Raw genomic sequence first — 21,381 nt, 5'->3', positions numbered from 1 at the left:
TTTAAGTGTTATGTTTTTGTTGAGCTATTTTTGTGAAAACTGTCATTTGTGGTAATTTAAATTTCCTAACCTAAAATAGAATAGGGAAAAGATAAATAGTCAAATCCACCTCTAATAAATGATACATTTTCCACTACTTTGGTTCAACTAAATTTCTAAGGCTATTTTTATCAGCAACCACCTAGTCACTCAATTATCTAATCATCTTTAATATTTAATTAATTTATCAGCAACCACTCAATCACGTCTAATTTTATTAATTTATCAATGGTCACCCCAACAACTCAACCACAACATTATATAGTAATTAATACGCCCACCCATGCGATGCACGGGTCAAGACTAGTTTATAATTAAAAGGGTTATTTGCGTGTAAATACACGAACTTTCAACATTTTCTAGTTTTTCCCACGAACTTTTTTTTTAATCTAAATACACGAACTTAGTGTTTTTCTTATTTTTCCCATGAATTTTATTTTTTCTCAAATTAATGCTGAAGTGGCCGCCGAAACTGCTGACGTGGAGAGAATTGACAGAAATTAGCAGAGAATGACAGCAAGAATTGATAGAATAATGAGTTTACATTTAAAAAAAAAAGATAATTTGTGTTGTTTACGTAGAGAATGAGATGAATTCTATCGCTTACTTCTTTTTTAAGGGTTTTTGTTGTTTCACGTAGTGGGTAGGAAGAATGACATCGAGAATTGACAGAATAATCAGTTTTAATTTTATCAGAATATTTCATCATGGGAAAAATCAGAAAAATACGAAGTTCGTGTATTTAGATTCAAAAAATAAAGTTCGTGGGAAAAACTAGAAAATACTGAAAGTTCGTGTATTTACAAGTAAATAACTCTAATTAAAACATTGCAAGGGTCGGTCAAGACTATTTTATAATTTAAAAAAAATTACGTTATAGCAAAAAGAGGTGATCTTGGGTAAAATTGGGTGTACCGTACACTCGGGTTACGCATTCACTTAGACTCTGACCCACACTCTGACCCGAACCCGTATTCTGAGCCGAACCTTATAAATAACACTATTTTAGGTGTGGGTCAACCCGGTTATATGGTAAACCTGATTGTACCCAAATTTTTGTGAATAGCAAAATGTCATCATTTATGAGTTAAAATAATTGATAATAAAAAAAATGAGTGGATTTGAAAATACCCACGTTCCTTTAATAAAATTAAAAATTAGCCACTAAGATAAAAACTTAAAAAGATACCCACACTTATCATTTTGCCCTTTATCCTTAAAAAAAAAAAAAAAAAAAAAAAAAAAAAAAAAAAAAAAAACTTATAACTCCTCCAAGGTAAAAAACTTTTTTTTACTCCCATGCCATGTCTACCCCCAGACCCTCTCCCCCACCCTCCCTCACCCTACCCCCCACCCCCAAAGCCATTTCTTTTTACTCCTTCCCTCCCAGTCCCACCCCCACCCAAGCCAAAATAAAAATAAAAAATTATTCCCTCCCCGCCTCTGACCCCACCCCACCCCTACCCCCTTTCCCCCCTCCCAAACTACCCACCCCCAAACCACAAAAAAAAAATTACTCCACCCCCAAAAAAATCAAGTTTTAAAACTCAAATTTACGACTACTTGAATTCACAACTAGCAATAGAGTTGATTGTGAATTCGAGACTTAAAACTCGAATTCACAACTAACACTAGCAATTCAATCGTAAATTCATCAAACTGGTTGTGAATTCGAGTTTTAAAACTAGAAAAAACTCGAATTCACAATGAACACTAGCAATTCAGTTGTGAATTCATCGAATTGATTGTGAATTCTAGTTTTAATTTTGAATTCATAGATCTGGTTGTGAATTCAAGAATATTAAGTTGTGAATTCGAGCTATTTTGGTTGTAAATTCACAACCAGTAGAACTCGCAAACAAAACTTAATTCACAACCAGAATGTTTTGGTTTTGATTGTGAATTCACAACCAGAATTTAATTCACAATCGAAATTTTTTGGTTGTGAATTCACAACCAATCGAATTCACAACTAGTTGTGAACAGCTTTTTTGGTTGTAAACTAACAACCAGAATTTAATCCACAACAAAAAAAAATTGATTGTGAATTCACAACCAATCGAATTAACAACCAAAATTTAATCCACAATCCTAAACCCACTTTAAACCTTAAACCACAAACCCTAATGTAATTCACAACCCTAAACCCTAAACCCTAATTCACAACAAGAATTTTAAAGTTTGAATTCACAAAAAAAAAAGATTTTTTTTAGCTCGGGGATGGGGGGGAGGGGGGTCGAGGGGTGGGCAGTGGGGTGGAGTGATAAAAAAAATTGCTTGAAGGTGGTCGTCCGAAGGGGGGGGGTGGGCAGTGGGGTGGAGAAGTAAAAAAAAATGGCTTCGGGTGGGTGGTCGGGGGGAGGGAAGGTGGGGTCAGAGGCAGGGAGGGGGAGTAAGAAAAAGATTTTTTTTTTTTTTTGGCTTAGGGGGTGGGTAGGTGTCACGACCGCATTTTGCTAAGGATAGCAAATCCAGGAAATCATGACTAGAGAAGGGGATTTAGGAGCGGGATTAGAAAAGGGGCGTATTTAACTCCTTGATGACTCGACTTTATATAAAGGAAGATAATTTAGCTTAACTAATTGTCAAAGAAGACCACGATGGGCCGTGCAATATTATCCAAAAGGGTACTCAACGAGGTTGAGTATATTGTTAATAATACATAACGGTTTGACATAATAACATAATATCCTTAAGCATAATCAGTGTTTGCAGCGGAAAAATAGTAATTCGAGTATATGTATGAAGACATATACTCTACTCTGAGGTTCTCATTCTAGATTGATAAAAGCTCCGCTTGCACACTGCATCTCCGATCACGGTTCAACCTGCACATTTATAAATACATACAGGGCTAAGTACGGGAGTACTTAGTGGGCACTTGCCGAAATTTACATACATGCATATTATTTTATCTTCAAGCCTTTCATCAGAAGTAAGATACGAGGGTTTTCCTTTAAAGGCTCGTATTTACTACAAATATCATTTCTTTCATAAATAACCCGCACAGGCATTTTATATCATTAATAACCATATCAGTAACTCGTGCCGAGAGGGAGGCCTCCCTCTACGGACACTGTGATCGGCCAACCCGCTAGATGACTCGCGATCACGAAGGTGTACATTAATTCCGAAGGGATTTGCTGTAACACCCCGTAGTTTTCCATACTATTTATTTTGAGGATTCGCTTTTAAGAGTATCGAGATTCTAGCATTAGTTTATTAGGGTTTTTTTTTTTAATAAGATTGAGATGTGAGTATTTTAGAAGTTGATGATAGAACTAGTGGGTGATTTTTTTTTTTTTTTAATAGAATGAGTTTTTGATAGAAATGCTTATTAAATTGAGGAGATGATGTAGTTTGTGTTTCCGATAAAGGAAGCTTAATTATTTTTAGACAATTTATAGTGTTAAGTTAAGAGGATTCCTGGCTAGATATAGAGCCGAGGTGAGTGAGTGAGACTTACTATAGAGATGAGTCGAATTCATGATACAATTAAATTGTCATTAGATTTTGACTGATTGAGAGGTCATGTTTGAGTGAGATTAATTGATTTTTTTTTTATGTGACCCATGTGATGATAACAGTTGAGATCAATTGATTTATAATTTTTCCTTGGACGTGTAACACAGAGATGATTTTTTTTTTAAATGGTGAATTGTGATCTTGCTATCTATATTATAATTTTTCCTAATGGAATTTCTAAGAATTTATTTTAATGAGCTAGATGTGATGTGAATTAGGTGTATTCTAATTATGATTAATTATTTGATCACACTATTAGATGATATTGATTTATGGTTTTTAATTAGTAAGTGATTTTCCCTAACTTAGCTTTTCCTACAAGCTTGATCTCATTAATTAGTGTAGTATTGAGCAAGCCACATGTGAGAGCTTTAATTGTGCATTAATTAATTGGATGACTTAGTGGGCAAGTTGCAAGTGTGAGTATTGAAGAAGCTAGCAAGCTTATGCTCTAAACAAAACTCATTTTTCTCTCTCCCCCCCCCCCCCATTCACACGCCTACTCTCTCTCTCTCTCTTACCTTTCTCTCTTTTCCCTTTCTACCACCATGGATAACCATTCTCAAAGCTTCCAAGATCATTTCTATACCAAGAAACTCCATCAAATCAAGTCCTAAACATCTATATTCCTTGAATCAAGAACTAGATTGGAGGGATTTTCAAGCTTGAAGCAAAAGAGAAGATTTTTATCCTTCCTTAAATAATTGAGTAAGTACTAGATCTATTTAGATCTAAGCTTGATTGAGTTATATATGTGTATAAATGGTTTAGATCTAGCAAGAAAACATCATTTTCTTTTTTTTAGTAATTTTCAAAATTTAGGGGTTCTCCCCTTCAAAATATTTTTCTTATTCTTTTCTTAATTTGGCATGAGATCTATGCTTATTGAGGTGTTTTGAGATGATTTCTATGTGTATTGAGAGGCTTGCCATGAGATATGATTTTTCATTTAGGTTAGTTTGTCTAAAATAAGAAATTCTTGAATCTATGGATTAAATGATGAATTGATGGTGAATATGAGCTTATGAGATGACTAATATGATATTTGATGGAGTAGATTGATGATTGAAGTTGATGGTCAAATTTCGGTGAGAGTTAGTTTGATGTGATTTGGATAAAACTTATTCTATGGTTTAATTGATTAATTGATTGGTTAATAATGCAATTAGGTGATTCAATTTGATTAATCTAAGGTTGGATTAATGATTTATGCATGTTTGTAGATTTTCAAAAAGTTTAGTTTGTTAAAAATTGGGACTTTGTGATCTATGTGTTAATTGATTAAATTGGCTAAGTTTAATTGTTATTAAGCATGATAGAAATGATAATTAGGGATCAATTTGGTTAATTGTCAAGAATGCCTAAAATTGGTTAAGTTTAGTTTGCTAATAATTGGGAACTTTTGATTAAGGAGATAAATACTTGAATTGATGATGTTTATATGTTAGTTAGACTACTAGCAAGGAGAAAGCATGATTAATTTGGTTAATGATGTTGATTTGTGAAAATTTCTCGAGTTTAGTTTGCGTGCATACATGAGATCTTGTATATAAGATGAGTTACGAGTCGGGCATGTTTATGTATGGCTATTTGATGATTAATTGAGCTTATATATGATCATGTATTTATGTTATTGTGAATTAAATGAGCTTAATTTGAATTTTTGAGAATTTTACATCGAAGAAGTCCGGAGTCTAGGTATATTTGCTTGTATGTTCAAGTTTGGAGTCTTTTTATGACCTTTTCTACCTACTGTTTCGTTGGGTTCTTGATACCCAAAGATCTTTAAAATTTTATGGTAAGATTACATGAGAGTCTTCAGCATACCAGTAAAATTTCAAGTCAATTGGACTTTGTTTACTATTTTTATAAAATAGAAAACGAAAACTGCTACTTTCTGCCGAAATGTTCGGTGAGTAGCCAATAGAGTCACCTTTTCCAGTGTCCTTCACTAACTTTTTGGAGCCCAAATTTTTATTGTTAAGACATGAGTGTCTTAGCTAAGTACCCACCAAATTCAAGCCTTTTCGGCAACGTTTACTACTTTTCAAAAATCAAAGTTTTCAATTGCTCAAAACTGCTGAATATGGTAGACTGTAGGAAAACAGTCATATCTCCTAAACTACTTAGAGTTTTTCATCCTACTTTTTTTTAATGAAACTAGACTCAAAGAGGTTTCAAATGGTATAGGTCACGACTCCAGTGGAGTTCTGTACCGAATCTGGTGAAGTCTTTAATTCGAGTCAGTGCAGAATGATGTTTGTTTGTGACATGTCTATGTGTGAATTATATGTTTATGTGATTATGCTTGTTTATGTGCTTGATTGCTATGAGTTTAATTCGAGTTGAGTGTTAAGTCGAGAGTAGGACTTGTGAATCCTTAGGAGTTAAGTATACCTGGGGATTGAGATTTATTTGGGTAAATAGAAGATGAGTGATAAGTTATAGTTTGAGACGAGATTGGATTTTAGTAAATGAGTTTCTAACTGAGGTTTATCTTATCCCATGAACCACATGTATAAGTTTATATGATGAACAAGCATGTATATTGAAGCATGATAATCCCTTCTCTACTTCTATAATTTTCGAAAATTTTGGTGAAGGAAAGTATTGTGAACTCCTTCAAACTTTCAACTACTTTTCACATGCTTATACACCTCTACATGTTGTTGTGGATATTTTGTTGCTGCCTATTGGGGAGGAAGATGATACTCGTTTCTGGAAGCACTCTGTTACTGGAAATGTGACTGCGGCTTCGGCCTATGCTGCCCAGAACCATCGTTTTCCAGAAGTCCGATGGGGTCGTTGGATTTGGGAAAAGTTTATCCCGGAGCGTCGCTCTTTGATTTGTTGGAGAATTATTCACAAGAAAATGCCTACGATCGATGGGCTTGTTCGCCGTGGCATGGTTGGCCCTAATCGCTGCATCATCTGTTGTCAGGATGAGGAGTTCATTGATCATTTGTTCTAGAGATGCAGGGCGTTGAAGCCGGTGTGGACGGATTTTTTGGCGTGGTTTGGAAAAGCGGAGTACTTGTTTTTTGAGGATATTCATAGTGTTCTCGTCGCGGCTTGGCATAAGAAATTCAGCACGCAAGTGGTCTCTTTCTAGAAAGCGGGAATTATGAATTTACTCTGGAAAATTTGGGATTGTCGTAATCAAGCGATTTTCAATGATGTTGGATTCCATCCGAATCTTATTACGGGATTTCTTAAAGCTATGTTTAAGGAAATGGATTCTCACTTTCCCAAGCTTGGTTGTGCCAGTAACTCTTGGATGGATTATTTGCTTCTCAGACGTATTGGGGTTTCTACACGTACTGCGGCGCCCCCCACCATGGTTGAGGTCCATTGGTGGCCCCCAGCCGGCCAATGGATAAAGGTGAATACTGACGGCTCTGCGTTGGGTGTGCCAGGAAATATTGCTACTGGTGGAGTTTTCCGTGATAATTTTGGATGGGTTCGTGGTTGTTTCCACTTTAAAGGTGGAGTCGGTTTCGCTTTTGAAGCTGAGTTACTTGCTGCCATTTATGCTATTAATATTGCTGATAATAGAGGATGGCGTTCCCTTTGGATTGAGGCAGACTCTACTTATATTGTTAACCTTCTGAATTCTCGTTCTAATGACGTTCCGTGGCGTTTCATGGCTCTGTGGAAGAGGACTATAAGTTTGCTCTCGAACTTTAACTTTCAAGTGTCTCACATTTACAGGGAATGAAACACGGCTGCGGATCTTATGGCAAATCAAAATCATTCCGAGGGCTGGTGGCCGTTTGCGATTGATGAAATTAAGGATGCCGTGGCTCTTGATATGGCCACGCATAGCAGGGTTCGTATTAAATTCTAATGCTGCGGTTCTGGTTCTCTAGTTTCGGTGGGGACTTTTTTTGAATACCTTGCGCCCTTTGTGCTGTTCTCGGTTGGGTGGGTTCTTTTTGGAGGGGGCTGTGCAGTTTCGCATGTCAGGCGCTTGATTGGTGCACTCTTTTTTGTTGGATAAAGATTTTGGGATGTTGGGCTGATGGGTTCTGGGTGGATCGAATTCGTTATAAGTTGAAAACTCGCTGGGGCTTTTATTCGAACACTTGGTGTTCTTGGTTCCGGGCTTCTGTTTTGGAGCATTTGCTGCTGCTTGTGGCTGGGTTGGGCAGCGTCTCTGGTAGTGCTCAGGGCTTTGAATGCACTCTTTTATGTTGGATAAAGATTTTGGGACGTTGGGCTGACGGGTTTTGGGTGGATCGAATTCGTTATAAGTTGAAAACTCGCTGGGGCTTTTCTTCGAACACTTGGTGTTCTTGGTTTCGGACTTCTGGTTTGGAGCATTTGCTGCTGCTGGTGGCTGGGTTGGGCAGCGTCTCTGGTAGTGCTCAGGGCTATGGACGCGTGAGCGTTTGGTGGGTCTGGTGGTGGACGAATGAGAGGAGGTCGGACAGTCAACTCTGGTGCTTCTATGGGCTGTTTAGTATCCGGCGACGGAGTCTCACCGGCTGATGCTTGCAGCTTTGCGTCTTTCTTTGATGTTTTTGTTAGTAGGATATTACCGACGACGGCATCTAACCGGCCGGGTTTCTATCCTCTTGGTGTGCTTTTTCGTGTTGGTTGTTGTAGAAAGTTCATGGCGACGGCGTATAACCGGCCATGTAACTTTCTTTCGTTCTCTGGTTCTGTTCTTTTCGGGCTATCGGCGACGGCGTTTTTCCGGCCGTGTAGTCTTTTTTGGTTGGCACTTTGGCGACGACATTACTCCGGCCATTTGCCTCTGCTCTTTTGTTGTTTTGGGGGGAAACGCCGGGATCGTTTGGGGACGATGGTTAGGCCGGAGTTCCGGAAACTTTCCCTTCCGCTTTTCCCCTCTTTTGCTTTTGTTTTTGTTTTTAGACGGGTACTCTTTTCCCTTTTCACAGGTTTTTCCCACTGGGTTTTCCGTGAAAAGGTTTTAATGAGGCTCGGCCCTTAGTCTGCTTTTCTTGTGCTTTCAAGGGTTTCTTTTAGGTTTTTTCTTTTCTTTTTTCTAATAAAATCACATTTAATAATATACACCTCTACATGTTAGATGCATGAGAAGGGAAGATATATATTTTTGAAAACCCTTAAGAGGGTTATATGTTTGATATTTGAAGAATGATGAGTTCTTAGTGTGAAAATGCATGAAAATGGTGGTGAAATTGAAGATCTAAGATGATATGTGTAAATGTTATAATTTCAACCATTTTGGGAAATTTTCTTACGTACTGGACTGATGAGTCGACGAGGTTTCTCTCGTCTAAAAATCTTCAAAATTTTATGGTAAGTAGATATATGTGTCTTGCAAATTTTGGTAAAATGTCAAGTCATTTGAACTTTGTTTACTACCTTTTTAAATTATAAAACTTCTACTGCGAAATTCCACCGGAAATTTGGAAGGGCAGTCTTTAGAGTCACACTTTTCAGTAACTTTCAAAAACATTCAGCCTTCCAAATTTTTATGGAAGAACTATACATGTGTTATACAGATGCACGTCCACTCGTGCAAAACTTCCGAATCTGGTAGACTGTGGGAAAACATCCATATCTCTTAAACCACTTGGAGTTTTTCACTCTACTTTTTTTTAAACGAAACTAGACTCAAAGAGGTTTTCAACGGTATAAGTCTTGAATCCAAGAGATTTCTGAGTTAAAGCAGTTTAGAAATACACCATGTTATGTCATGAAAATGCTACTGGAAAATATATATATATTCCATAGCTTACATGTATATTTGAGAATTTACTTACAAGGGAAAAAGATTTCAAGTTTCATAGAATGATTTTCAAGTCATTTGACTATTGTGATAAATTGTGAAAATGTATTATGTGGAATAATTGATTAATTTGAAGTATGAATGACTATGTGATTTTTTTGAATGCTATTTACCTAGGATTGAGAGTCTTTTAATTGGATAAGATATCCAATTAAATTGGGAGGTCCAATTGGGTAAATAGTAGAGAAGTTATAAGATGAGATTAAGCATATGATGAAAGTATAAGTATTAGATATTAGTTAGATGAAATTCTAACTAGAGTTTATTTTGTCACATGGCAATCTAAACCACGTGCGCCACCAAAGGTTCGAGTGACGGCCGGCGTTAGTACGACTCTAAGCTTTACGTCATCGACCCTTGAGACAGGTGGGCTTTATTCTAACTCTATTATGGCTAGCTACCATGATAATGAGTTCAAAAGTAAAATCTTATGAAAATGAAGCATGTTGAAGTATTATTGATGAGTATTATGAAAATTGTCAACTTGCCATATTTATTATTGATGAGAATGAGATGTGGTATGTTGCCTCTATGAAAGACATGACTATGATCATGATGCAAGATATCGGCCTTTAACTGATTTATATGACAATAAAGGTTTTGTGCGCAGAGGTGATCGTGAGCCGTCTCTAGTCGGCCGGTCACGGCGATTTGAAGGAGGCCTCCTTCTCTTCACCTAGTATATATATATGTTATATGAGTTCTCATAGTTGGCACATACCCTGAATATAATGTCTGCAGACTAATGATATTACTATGATGATGCAAATGAGTTTATGACAGAAAAACATGAACAGGTATTTTTAAATCTCACTAAATCCTGTTGATGCATTGAAAAGGGCAAGATAGACATATAGCTCTAAGAGCAACATTTCAATTATTTCCGGCATGAGTCCACTGAGCGCTTTTTGGTACTCAGCCCTGCATGTATTTCTAAATGTGCAGGTCTGGCTGGGCGCGAGGATGGGTTAAGGCTGTTGGAATTGTCAGTTGGTTGTGTCTTTCTTATGTCTCATATTTATCTTTATACGCTTTGACTCTATAAGAAATTGAACTCCCTGCTATATGTCTTCACACATATAGTAACGTATCTCGCTGCATAACTCTGATGAAACTCTTTATTTAATTTGCTTATGCCTGTAATATCCCATAAGGGAAAATACTGTTCAAACCCTTGCTAAGTCTACAATTGCTTATTTATGTTTTACCCAAGTAAGAAAATATTTTAGTCTTGAAATCCTTCTTTAAAATGAATAAAGTTTGAAATTGCTTCCGCTAAAACAAGATGTATTTCTATTTCTTTCACTATTTCTTTTATTAGTCGTACGATACTTGGTATATGCTATCACTGGCTATATCGGGCTACGACAAAAGTCTAGGCTCAACAAAAGATATCGTTTGGAGTCATAACATAAGGTCTTAAGTCAAGAAAATGAAAGACAGATAAAGGCTAGTACTACAGCGGAAGTCAAAACACGGAGTTGAACCCTAGCCTCAGCTCTCCCCGTCAACACCAACCATCAACCTGAAAAACATTTGAAAATATTTGGGCTAAGTACTAATGTACTTAGTGGACTGCAACTTTTAAAAACATTTCACAATTCGTAAGAGCAGTTTATCCAATCATTCATGACATAACTTAGAAGGTTTTAAAGTAAAGGAACTTCTAAGCATGTTAAAGTATTTCGTTTTATTAGCGCGCTGTTGTCACACTCTGTTTAGTTACTCGCTGTGATGCCGGACCTTTTAGCCACCGACGTATCGCTTTCTCCCATGACACTTGCCCTGAGGACGAAACTCAGACAAGTTGAATTGACCTCGGGACGCTACCTAGGCAGGCCTTATATGATACATGCTCCGGAACACATCCAGCCAAGCACCCTTATAATGCCTCTTACATGAATTAGTGTCCGATGGAGATCAACCCACCGAAATAACTAACAAGTGTACACAATTCTCAAATAACGTGTTAGGCCATAAGAGAACCTCGATCGATCCAAGAATTGTGAGCCTTAAACATAACAGAGCGCACAAAATTATTTATTAGATAAACAGTTTTCATTTCATAAAATATTTAGAGCTTAATAACTCAATCATACATTTGGAAAGTAAGCCCACCTGATTAGGCAATGCTTGTCGTTTATTCTAATCTCTAAATCGGAATAGCGGTGCTAGTCCTCCTGATCCACGAAGCCTACAAGAAATCTAAAATTTGACTCATCCTAAAACACCTAGCGGATGGACTCGAATTTATACGAGGTCGTCCTAGGGTGGTAAGGTGACTCAAGTCGTCTCACAAGGAAGACTTAGCAGGGCTCTAATCGTATTGCTTACAAGAAACTGAAATGAAATCTAAACACTCTAATCGGGTAATTGGGTCTGACGTAACTCTCTCTCACTATCTAGGCAACAATTGAGGAACATGTAACTATTAAACTTAAGGGAATCAACGGGAAATTATGCATAAGACAAACGGACATCATCATCATATTCATCTAGCTATAGAAATAATCTATAATAAGCAACCAAGAGCGTGGTAACACTATTTGTCCACTAAAAACGCCAACCTCAATCAAATATCACACATAACAAACTGAACGTCTCATTCAACAATACTATAATATTAACTAAGAATCAAACACAATTGAAATCACAAATTCTGCAAACACTAAATGAAGGAAAGCTGGGCAATTCAAAGGATGAAGAATCCTAAAGCTAATCAATAATGCTCATCAACATAAGAACATAATTCTACTATTAAAATACTCAATCCAACAATCATTCAACTAGACCAAAAAGAAATCACCATAGATCAACATGAAAAGGGAGAAATTGTCTTACAATATCCAAGCTAAACTTCAAACTAGCAATAATAATCCAAGCTAAAATTCAATCCCAAGCAATCCAAGATGATTAGAACATGTTTAAAACTCTCAAAACTAGGGTAGAAAAGTGCAAAATCGTCCTGGAGGCTGCTGGAAGCGGAGTGACAAGAAAAAACCCTAGCATGCTCTGTGCTTTTTCGTGCCGTTTTATTCTTGCTCGAGTGTTGTTTGCTGCCTTTTCTTGTTGGTGCAGGATTCCGGAGTTTGGGAAGTCTTTCGTGAAGTTTGAGCTTTATTTTGGATCAAGAGGCAATTACCGGGACAACTGCCGCTGCCAGACTAGGCCACCGCCTCCGGATAGGCGGCCGCCTTCTCTTGCGGCCACCGCCTCCGGGTAGGCGGCCGCCTACTCTTGCGGCCACCGCCGCACACACGGCGCCCGCCGCCTACGGCGCCCGCCTAACCTCGCCGCTCGCCTACCTTGGTTTTACGAAAGGGATTAATTCAGACGGCACAGTTTATGGTGGATAGTACCGCTGGGGGCAACATTGCCCGAAAGACAGCTGATGAGCTCAAGGAGATCTTCAACACACTTGCCGCGAGTTCTCAACAAAAATTAGTCAGAGGAAGGAGGGTCGAAGCCAATGCTGTAGCCCCAAACAATGAGCTGCAGAAGCAAGTAGCGGACCTGATGAGGCAAGTTCAGCATCTAAGAATGAACATGATTTCAAAGGGCATTGCCCAATCGAGTGCAACCACAATTGGAGCTGTGCTCAACTTAAGCTTAAGCAACTCAAAAGCATGCATGCAAGAATCATTGAATTCAAAAGGCACATCTTGGGCAAGTAAACGGCATAGAGGTTGACTAATTTTAGAAAAATCCTTAATGAAACGCCGGTAAAACCCGGCATGACCTAGGAAGCTTCTAATCTCTTTCACATCAATAGGTGGAGGCAACTTTTGAATGACCTCTACCTTGGCCTTATCGACCTCTATACCATTTTTAGACACGACGTGGCCAAGAACAATGCCACTAGTCACCATGAAGTGACTCTTCTCCCAACTTAAAGTCAACCCACTAGTTATGCACCTCCGCAACACCAAATCAATTTTCGCCAAACAATCATTAAAAGAGCAACCAAACACGGAAAAATCATCCATAAAAATCTCAACAAAATCACCTATCATTTCCGCGAAGATCGACATCATGCACCGTTGGAAAGTCCCCGGTGCATTGCACAATCCGAACGGCATCCTCTTCCATGCAAAGGTGCCGAAGGGAGTGGTGAATGCCGTCTTGTCTTGGTCCTCTGGTGCAATGGCTATTTGGTAGTACCCTGAAAGTCCATCAAGAAAACAGTAAAAATTATGACCAGCTAAATGATCAAGCATTTGATCAATAAAGGGGAGGGGAAAGTGGTCCTTTTTGGTGGCTGCATTCAATTTCCTGTAGTCGATGCACATGCGCCATCCCGTCACGGGGCGGGTTGGCACCAACTCTTGATCGTCATTAAGAATGACGGTGATCCCTCCTTTCTTCGGCACCACGTGCACCGGACTAACCCACTCACTATCGGTGATCGGGTAGATGATCCCCTCCGCCAATAGCTTGAGGATTTCCTTGCGTACCACCTCCATGAGGACCGGATTCAATCTCCTTTGGCCATCTCTCTTGGGCCTCGCCCCTTCCTCAAGGTGGATCTTGTGCATGCAAGTGGCAGGGCTGATGCCTTTAATATCGGCAAGACCCCATCCGAAAGCTGCCTTGTTTTTCCGCAAAACCTCCATCAATGCCAACTCTTGCTCGTGCGTGAGCTCGGCAGATATGATCACGGGCTTTTCCACCTCTCCTTCCAAGTATACATACTTGAGGTTCTTGGGGAGCTCCTTGAGCTCCAAGGTCGGCTTAATCTTCGTGGCATAGTCAATCACCACGGCCTCATCAATGGGGAGCTTAGCCTTGCGGGCCCGCTCTCTTTCTTCGGCTTCACGGGCAAACTCCTCCATGTCCGCGGACCCTGCAAAAACCTCAACAACTTCTTGCTCCTGCACAAAGAACATCTCGGCCAAGCCATCAATAGCATCAATATAAGAACATTCATTAGTGAGTGAGGATGATGGCATGGCTCGATTATGATGCGCAGAGAAAGACACTGACTCTCCTAACACAGTCATTTTAATGGTGCCATTTTTAACATCTATCAATGTGTTAGTAGTTGCCATGAATGGACGTAGTCCTTCGGCCTTGCATACACTTGCTTCTCCAGCTTTGTCTTTTATCTCCACGTCGAACTCTTGTAATAGCAGAACCCATCGAATCAGCCTGGGCTTCTGGGCAGAACTTCCTCAACAGCCTTCTCAATCATGTCGACACTTTTCACCATCTCTGTATCGGCTGGATATTTCATGGCATTGTATATGTCGAAGGTCACCGTTTCCCCTTCAAACTGACATGTTAGCTTCCCCGCTGGCGTCAGAGGAATCGCTTGCTCTGGCACTTTGAATTCTCTGCTGCCCCGGCAGACTCCTCTGCTCTGGCACTTTGAATTCTCTGCTCTGGCACTTTGAATTCTCTGCTCTGGCAGACTCCGTTTCTCTGGCCTGGCAGACTCCTCTGCTCTGGCAGACTCCTCTGCTCTGGCACTTTGAATTCTCTGCTGCCCCGGCAGACTCCGTTTCTCTGGCCTTTTGACCTCTTCCCCTCAAGCTGATCCCTGCCATTGAATTACGCCCTCCCAGGCGACCAAAGGACACAAACACAAGGGAAAAGACTCGATCTAGACTTAAAACACACACGAAAACAGAGCACAAACCTGGGCTCATCACACGCACACACTTTAAACACGATTGTCCTCAAGCGTGCATGCATGAATTTGCCTGGGAAACAGACACGAACGAAAAAAAACACACAAAACATAAAAAAAAAAACGAAAACACATAGCATGCCAAACTCTCTCAGTCCAACAGTAAAATGAAGATCAAAAGAAACAACAAGTAGCTAGATCAAACAATCAAAATTGCCATCAGTTGAGTCAAGATCGGGTTGTGGGCATAAGGATGTTCCTCCCATTCCACTCTTTCTCTCAAGTGTTTAGGCTCATGTTTACACTCCAGACATCTTGATTGGGTTCTGACCATAAGCTTGCCTATCTTCTAATGCCTTCCCCTTTAGTCAAAGTTCTAGGTGCATCTCATTAGGTCTTTCATTGGTTGTAATGTGGCTTAAGGCAAAGGGTGAGAATTTTTTTGTACGAGGCTTTGGTCATTCTGAACTTCATTATGGGCAACAAACTTCCCAGATTCTTTTGATCCTTGCCTATTCTTGCGGGCCTAAGCACATTCTTCCCTTTATTCTTCCTCTTTTTTTTTTCTTTTCCTTTTTTTTTTCTTTTTTCTGGACTTTTTCTGTTTTGGGATTTAGATTTCCCATTTGCACTTTCTTTGCACTAGTCCTGCCCCATTGGATTTACTACACTATCTCCCTTTATTGTTTTGCCCTTAAGTTCAGTTTTTGACCGGGACGGCTCAATTTTTGGCAAATTTATAAGTGAATTCAAAAGAATTGTTAAGCTCAAAAGGGTTGCAAGTGATAAAAGTGGGGTTGGTCAGTTTGGCTCAGTGGGCTGAAAGAAAGAAAATGCCTAAATCATTCAATACACCTAGACTGTGTACACAGGGTTCGACCAAGAATCAAGGCAAGTTCTAGCATTTCCCTTAATCAAGATGTCAAAATTCACACAATGAAAGAAAGAATTGTTTTGGCCTAAGGTAACAATTTAAAAGCTCAAATCCTCACAAGGTATGCCCAATTCCCTATCCATCGTCCTCAACTACATACGGCATAGAGTTTGCTTAATCTCGCTCACAAAATTGCACTTTCAAATCATCACAAACTGAGAAACTTCGAATGTGCAGCATGCTTGACACAAACTATGAAACAAAAAAGATACCGGGTCTTCCCTCCCACTCACACACTTTGCTTTAAGGCAAAGGGTGCGAGAACAAGGATTACCCGGTAAAGCAACAACAGACGCCTTGGCCCCCCCCACACACACACTTTGCTTTGGGCAAAGTGGGTGTGTAGAGGGGGTCAAGGAAAACACAAACTAAAAAAAAAAAACGAACAAAAACAGAAACACCAACACAAACGATCAAACACAAATCATGCAGACGCAACAAAACAAAACAAAACAAACTAAAAACTAAACATCCTAGGGAGGGTAGAATTCAAGGGGCAGGTGCAGGTGGATACCTGAACCCTTGATACTTGAAAAAAGCCAGGAGGGCCTTCTGGGTTGCCGCCAGTGCTTCTTGGGTCTCGATTATCCTGTTCTCGTCTTCGAGTGTCAACTCTGAATTTATAATTACAGGCAATGTGTCTCCCTCGCCCAAGAAGATATACTTGAGATGCTTGGGCAGAGACTTCAGCTCTAGCTTGGGCAAGATGTGATAGTTGGGAGTTCACATTCTGCATTCCTCCTCTTGTCTCCATTATGAACTTTTCGGTCTCGCTCTGAATCCTCCCTATTAGAGCTAGTGCATCAAATGGCACAGCAACTCCTGAATCTAATCTTAAGTCAAGGTAAAGTGCATAACATTCTATGATTCACTTAGCCGGGTTTTCAAAATTTAATGAATAAATAATTGAAAACTAAAATTCTTGAGTTAAGAACACCAACAATATTCTTACTCGTCTTTCTTTTGTAATTAGAATTATAAATAACCAATTAAATCATGATGCAATGCATGACTCATTTCATACTTAAGCATATAATAAGTGTTTACTTAAAATATGCACAAGCCCAATTAATAATAAAGACAGCCCACGGTCTTTAAATAAAATAAGGGCTCAATCTGAATATAATCGCCCCTTCTTCCACACCCAACTTCCTCTCTCTCCTTCACACTCAAAACCCACACCCACATCGTCCGCGATGTCTTCCTCCTTGGAAACGGCGAGATCGCCGCCTCCTCCCCCCCTTCTCTGCTCTGCTATGCTCTGCTCTGCTCTCCCAGCGCTTCTCTCCCAGCGCTGCTCTTCCAGCGCCGCTATCCCAGCACTGCTCTCCCAGCGCTTCTCTCCCAGCGCCGCTCTCCCAGTGCCGCTATCCCAGCGCTGCTCTCCCAGCGCTACTCTCTCAGCGCTTCTCTCCCAGCGCTGCTCTCCCTAGCGCTTCTCTCCCAGCGCTGCTCTCTCTCTCCCAGTGCTTCTCTCCTAGCGCTGCTCTCTCTCCCAGCGTTGTTCTCCCCAGCGCTTCTCTCCCAGCGCTGCTCTCCCAGCGCTTCTCTCCCAGCGCCGCTATCCCAGCACTGCTCTCTCAACGCTGCTTTCCCAGCCTTGCTCTCTCAGCCCTGCTCTCCCAGCCCTGCTCTCCCCCTTTCTCTCTCAAAACCACCGCCTCTTTTTCCCCTCCATAGCTTTCGCCGCCACTGCCTCCCTTCTGGCGACCGCACGGCCGAAAGGCCTGCCGCCCTCGTCTTCCTCTCTCTCTGCTCACTCCGACCGGCAGACAACAGTGGCGCCAAGCCACCGCCTTCGCCTCCCTGACTCCGACCGACAGCAGCAGTCCGCCTACCGCCGGCCGCCTCTCGCTCAGCCAACCAGACACACACACTCACATATTCTTGATACAGCAGTTCGAAAATGAAATCAAACGAAGCTTTGAAGTTCTACTTCTTCTTCTTCTCTTTCTTTGTAAAAATAGATTCATATTTATGTATATATATATATATATCACTACTACAAAAACGCTCATAGATAACGGATAAAATCCGTTATCTATGACCCCAAAAAACCGATAAGTATAGTGGTGATATCTATGATACAGTCATACATAACGGTTTTTTTACCGTTATGTATAATAGTATAGATAACGGTACGATGCTCATACGTAACGGTACATAACCGTTATCTATAATAGTTATACATAACGGTTTTTCACCGTTATGTATTAAGATTTTACCGTTATGTATTAGATTTTTTTTTATTTTTTTTAATCATAGTTAACAGTTTTTTGTACTTTTTATAACGGTTTTAACCGTTATCTTTGATAGAAATACATAACAGTTTTTTTGTATTTTTTATAGTGTTATGTATTCCAACTATAAGTAGTATATTTAATATTTTTTTCTCAATTTTTATATTATTTATCTCAAAAAATAAATAAATAACTTTAAAACAACAAAATGATAAAATCAACAATAACAATTTTATATATCATCCAAAATATTCATACATTACCATCCAAATGAACCAAGTATCAAGTATACATCATTATTGCATATTCGATTCAAAATTAAAAGTACCAACTATCTTATAGCTAAAACGAAAATCTATCATACTATGTATTCTAGCACTAACTCCTCAAGAACTAGTTGCTCTTTCCTGAAATCCTTCTTCCTCATGAAAGTAATCTGCAATAGAGATTTAGTGAAAAATGAAGAATGACCGCTACCATCAGAATTATTAAAGTGACAAACTAAAAAAATAGGCACCAAATAGGCAATCGTTTGAGGTAGCACATTACATAACTTAAAGTGCACCTGAGCCCTTCTTTTCTCTTTCATCTCTTCCTTGAGGGCTTCGTTACTGCACCTTCCCAAGAAGTCGAACATAAGATCCGACATAATAGCAAGAGCAGCTAGCAGAGCCTGCAAATGTCCAAGAATCCCGATTGGACAAAAATCTTTCCCAATAGTTCTGCACCAAAAATTTACATAATTGATTAAGATGAACAACATTAATTGCAAGCCAAGGTGATGCCCTGCCACTTTATCGGTGGGCTATATTGCAAGCCAAGTCTGCAAAAGGACTTTTAATGCTGCTTATTCAGAACTGGTTTCCCTTGCTTCTGAATCAGCATCCAACATAAAAATTGTTGCCTCTTTTTGCCTAGAAGATCATGTGATTGAAAAGGCAAAGGTTTCTTTAACAGGGTTTAATCCAACAACCTGCTTTGTTTGCTAAATGAACATGGAACTTTAACCATCAACACATGATTCGTGGAATGAGACATATAAGCAACTAAAGTCATACATCTAAACCTACAAAAATAAACCTACCAAACTCGAGGGGATAATGGAAATTCCAAATGAGTCGAGCTCAAGTGATTCCAACGTGCCTGAACTGATACTAAAGGTGTAGCCACGCACCTAAAAGCGAAACAACTATGGAAATGTCAAAGATATCCAACATTAATCTTGGCAAGACTATAAAGAACAACATAGTGCACCTTGCCAATAGTTTGACGTCTTCGAGTTGTAACAGTGTATCCTACCTAGCAGAGATAATTTATTACTAAAGTTAACAGATAGCAAGTTAAAACTTGAAACTGCAAACCTAAACTACATAAAAACTAGTGAAAATGCAGTAGGGGATCATAGAAAATACAAGACAGCTAAGGGGCATCCAAACAACAAATAAAGATTGTGTTTTTGTCTATAAAAACTCACAGTTGCAAATGAATTCAGCAGAATTGATTCAAAGAACACATATTAGCAACACATTCTCTAGAGGAACTTCTCTCAGTTGTGAGCGAATGAAAATTGTCTCAGATTCATAAATATGAATCCACCGCGGACCATAAGCAACAGCACATACCAATGCCTGCAGTCCAATCAACTTAATATCATCTTCCATCACAATCTCATCCTCAACAAGTACAACATCTCCCACCTATTAAACATGAACATAAACATATTAATCCAAAGAGACGGAGTGAAACTGTCAACTGTCAACTATCAACATATTCAAAGAAACAATAATAACAATGAAATTTGAAGAAACAAATATTTTCAACACAAGCTGGGAGCAATTTAAGAGAGTAGCAGCAACCTCAGCTTAAATGGAAATAAAAGAGTAGCAGCAACCTCAGCTTAAGTGTACAATACAGTAACAGAGCTCTCTAGGGACTTTGTCAACAACATTTCAACCGAATTTCTCTCAACAGTGCCCAAGTAAAAGCAACAAAAATTATATTTCAACCGAATTTCTCTTAAGCGCTAACCAATATATCACTCAAATAAACAGACGTGCTAATAGTCAATGCAGCTTAAGTAAAACTTCATCTACTAGCATTCACCAATCGAGAATCAGTCCAAATCGCTAAACATTACTTATTCATAAGCACATTATCTCATAAGATGGTAGTCTATCAATGGACAACTTTGTTGCATTCCTTCTTACAATGGACTAAAGCATAGAAATCTAACATAGCCTCAACAACAACACTAATTTCAAATTTATTAACACTAAATTCAAGTTCATCAACATAGTAATAAAATTAATCCACACACACAAAGAAAGCTGCAAATTTTCAGAAATCTAACACACAATAGCTCAATCTCACATTTAGAGACATATAACGCAAGGAGAAAAATCAAACCGCGCAATGGTGAAGCAACTGCAATCGGCTGGGGGTAAGGAAGACACACACTGTTGGAGAGAGAGAGAGAGAGAGAGAGATCAATTAGATAAAGAAGAAACTATATAGAAACTGTGTGAGTGAGAGACCTAAACCCGGAGATAAAAGAGAGGTGCCGGTGCGACGGCGGTGGAGCGGGAGCAGGGGCGTTGTCGGACACTTGCAGCGGGTTGGTGGCGGCGGCTTCCGGCGGCGTGGGTGGATGCTTAGACCTCCATCGATTGCACGGGGTGGGAGACTAGGGCTCGATTTAGGGCTCCATTTTTTTTTGTGAAGTGTTGAAATCCGAAGAGGTTTGCCATATATGTGTGCCCTAGGACCGCCGACGGACACGGCGTCAGAACTGCAGTCGCCGTCCCTCCCCCCTTTCCGATGGACTCATGTTCGTCGGCCATTTTTAGTTTTTGTAATTAGATTTAAAATAAAAACATTTACCAACTGCAGGGGAGTCCTTCGAGGGTCTGGACAACAGCGGCCGGTGACAAGGTCTCGGCGGCGGCGGCGGATGGCGGGCGGCTGGTGGCAGGTGAAGAGAGAATTAGGAAGATTGAGGAGAGATTTTAACAGAGATCTTAACAGAGATGGGTGGAAGGCTTGGCAGGGGAGGGCGGCGTGCGGAGGAGGAAGTGGTGGAGCAGCGTGTGGGAGGTGGCAGCGAGGGAGGGCGGCGACGGGGGGTGGGCGGCAGCGGGGGAGGGCGGCGTGGGGAGGAGGCGTCCATTGTTGACTTAATGTAGAAGAACAAAGGTTTTTTTTTTTTGTTTGTAATTGGGAAGTAGAGATTTCTTTT

At 39.8% G+C, this 21,381-nt stretch overlaps 1 long non-coding RNA gene across 1 annotated transcript; it reads right to left on the bottom strand.

Annotated features, from left to right (window-relative positions):
- Nucleotides 1–18,358: 18,358 nt before the first annotated feature.
- On the bottom strand, nucleotides 18,359–20,070 carry LOC130992937 (uncharacterized). The gene is made up of 2 exons (XR_009091495.1): nucleotides 18,712–20,070; nucleotides 18,359–18,582 (listed from the first exon to the last, which is right to left on the bottom strand). It is a non-coding gene; the product is annotated as an uncharacterized LOC130992937 (long non-coding RNA).
- Between the last annotated feature and the right edge of the window lie 1,311 nt (nucleotides 20,071–21,381).

This window comes from Salvia miltiorrhiza, chromosome 7 (genome assembly GCF_028751815.1).
Source record: "Salvia miltiorrhiza cultivar Shanhuang (shh) chromosome 7, IMPLAD_Smil_shh, whole genome shotgun sequence".
Taxonomy (NCBI): Eukaryota; Viridiplantae; Streptophyta; class Magnoliopsida; order Lamiales; family Lamiaceae; genus Salvia; species Salvia miltiorrhiza.
The sequence above is the reverse complement of the archived record's forward strand: the minus strand, read 5'-3'. Positions and strand labels throughout refer to the sequence as shown.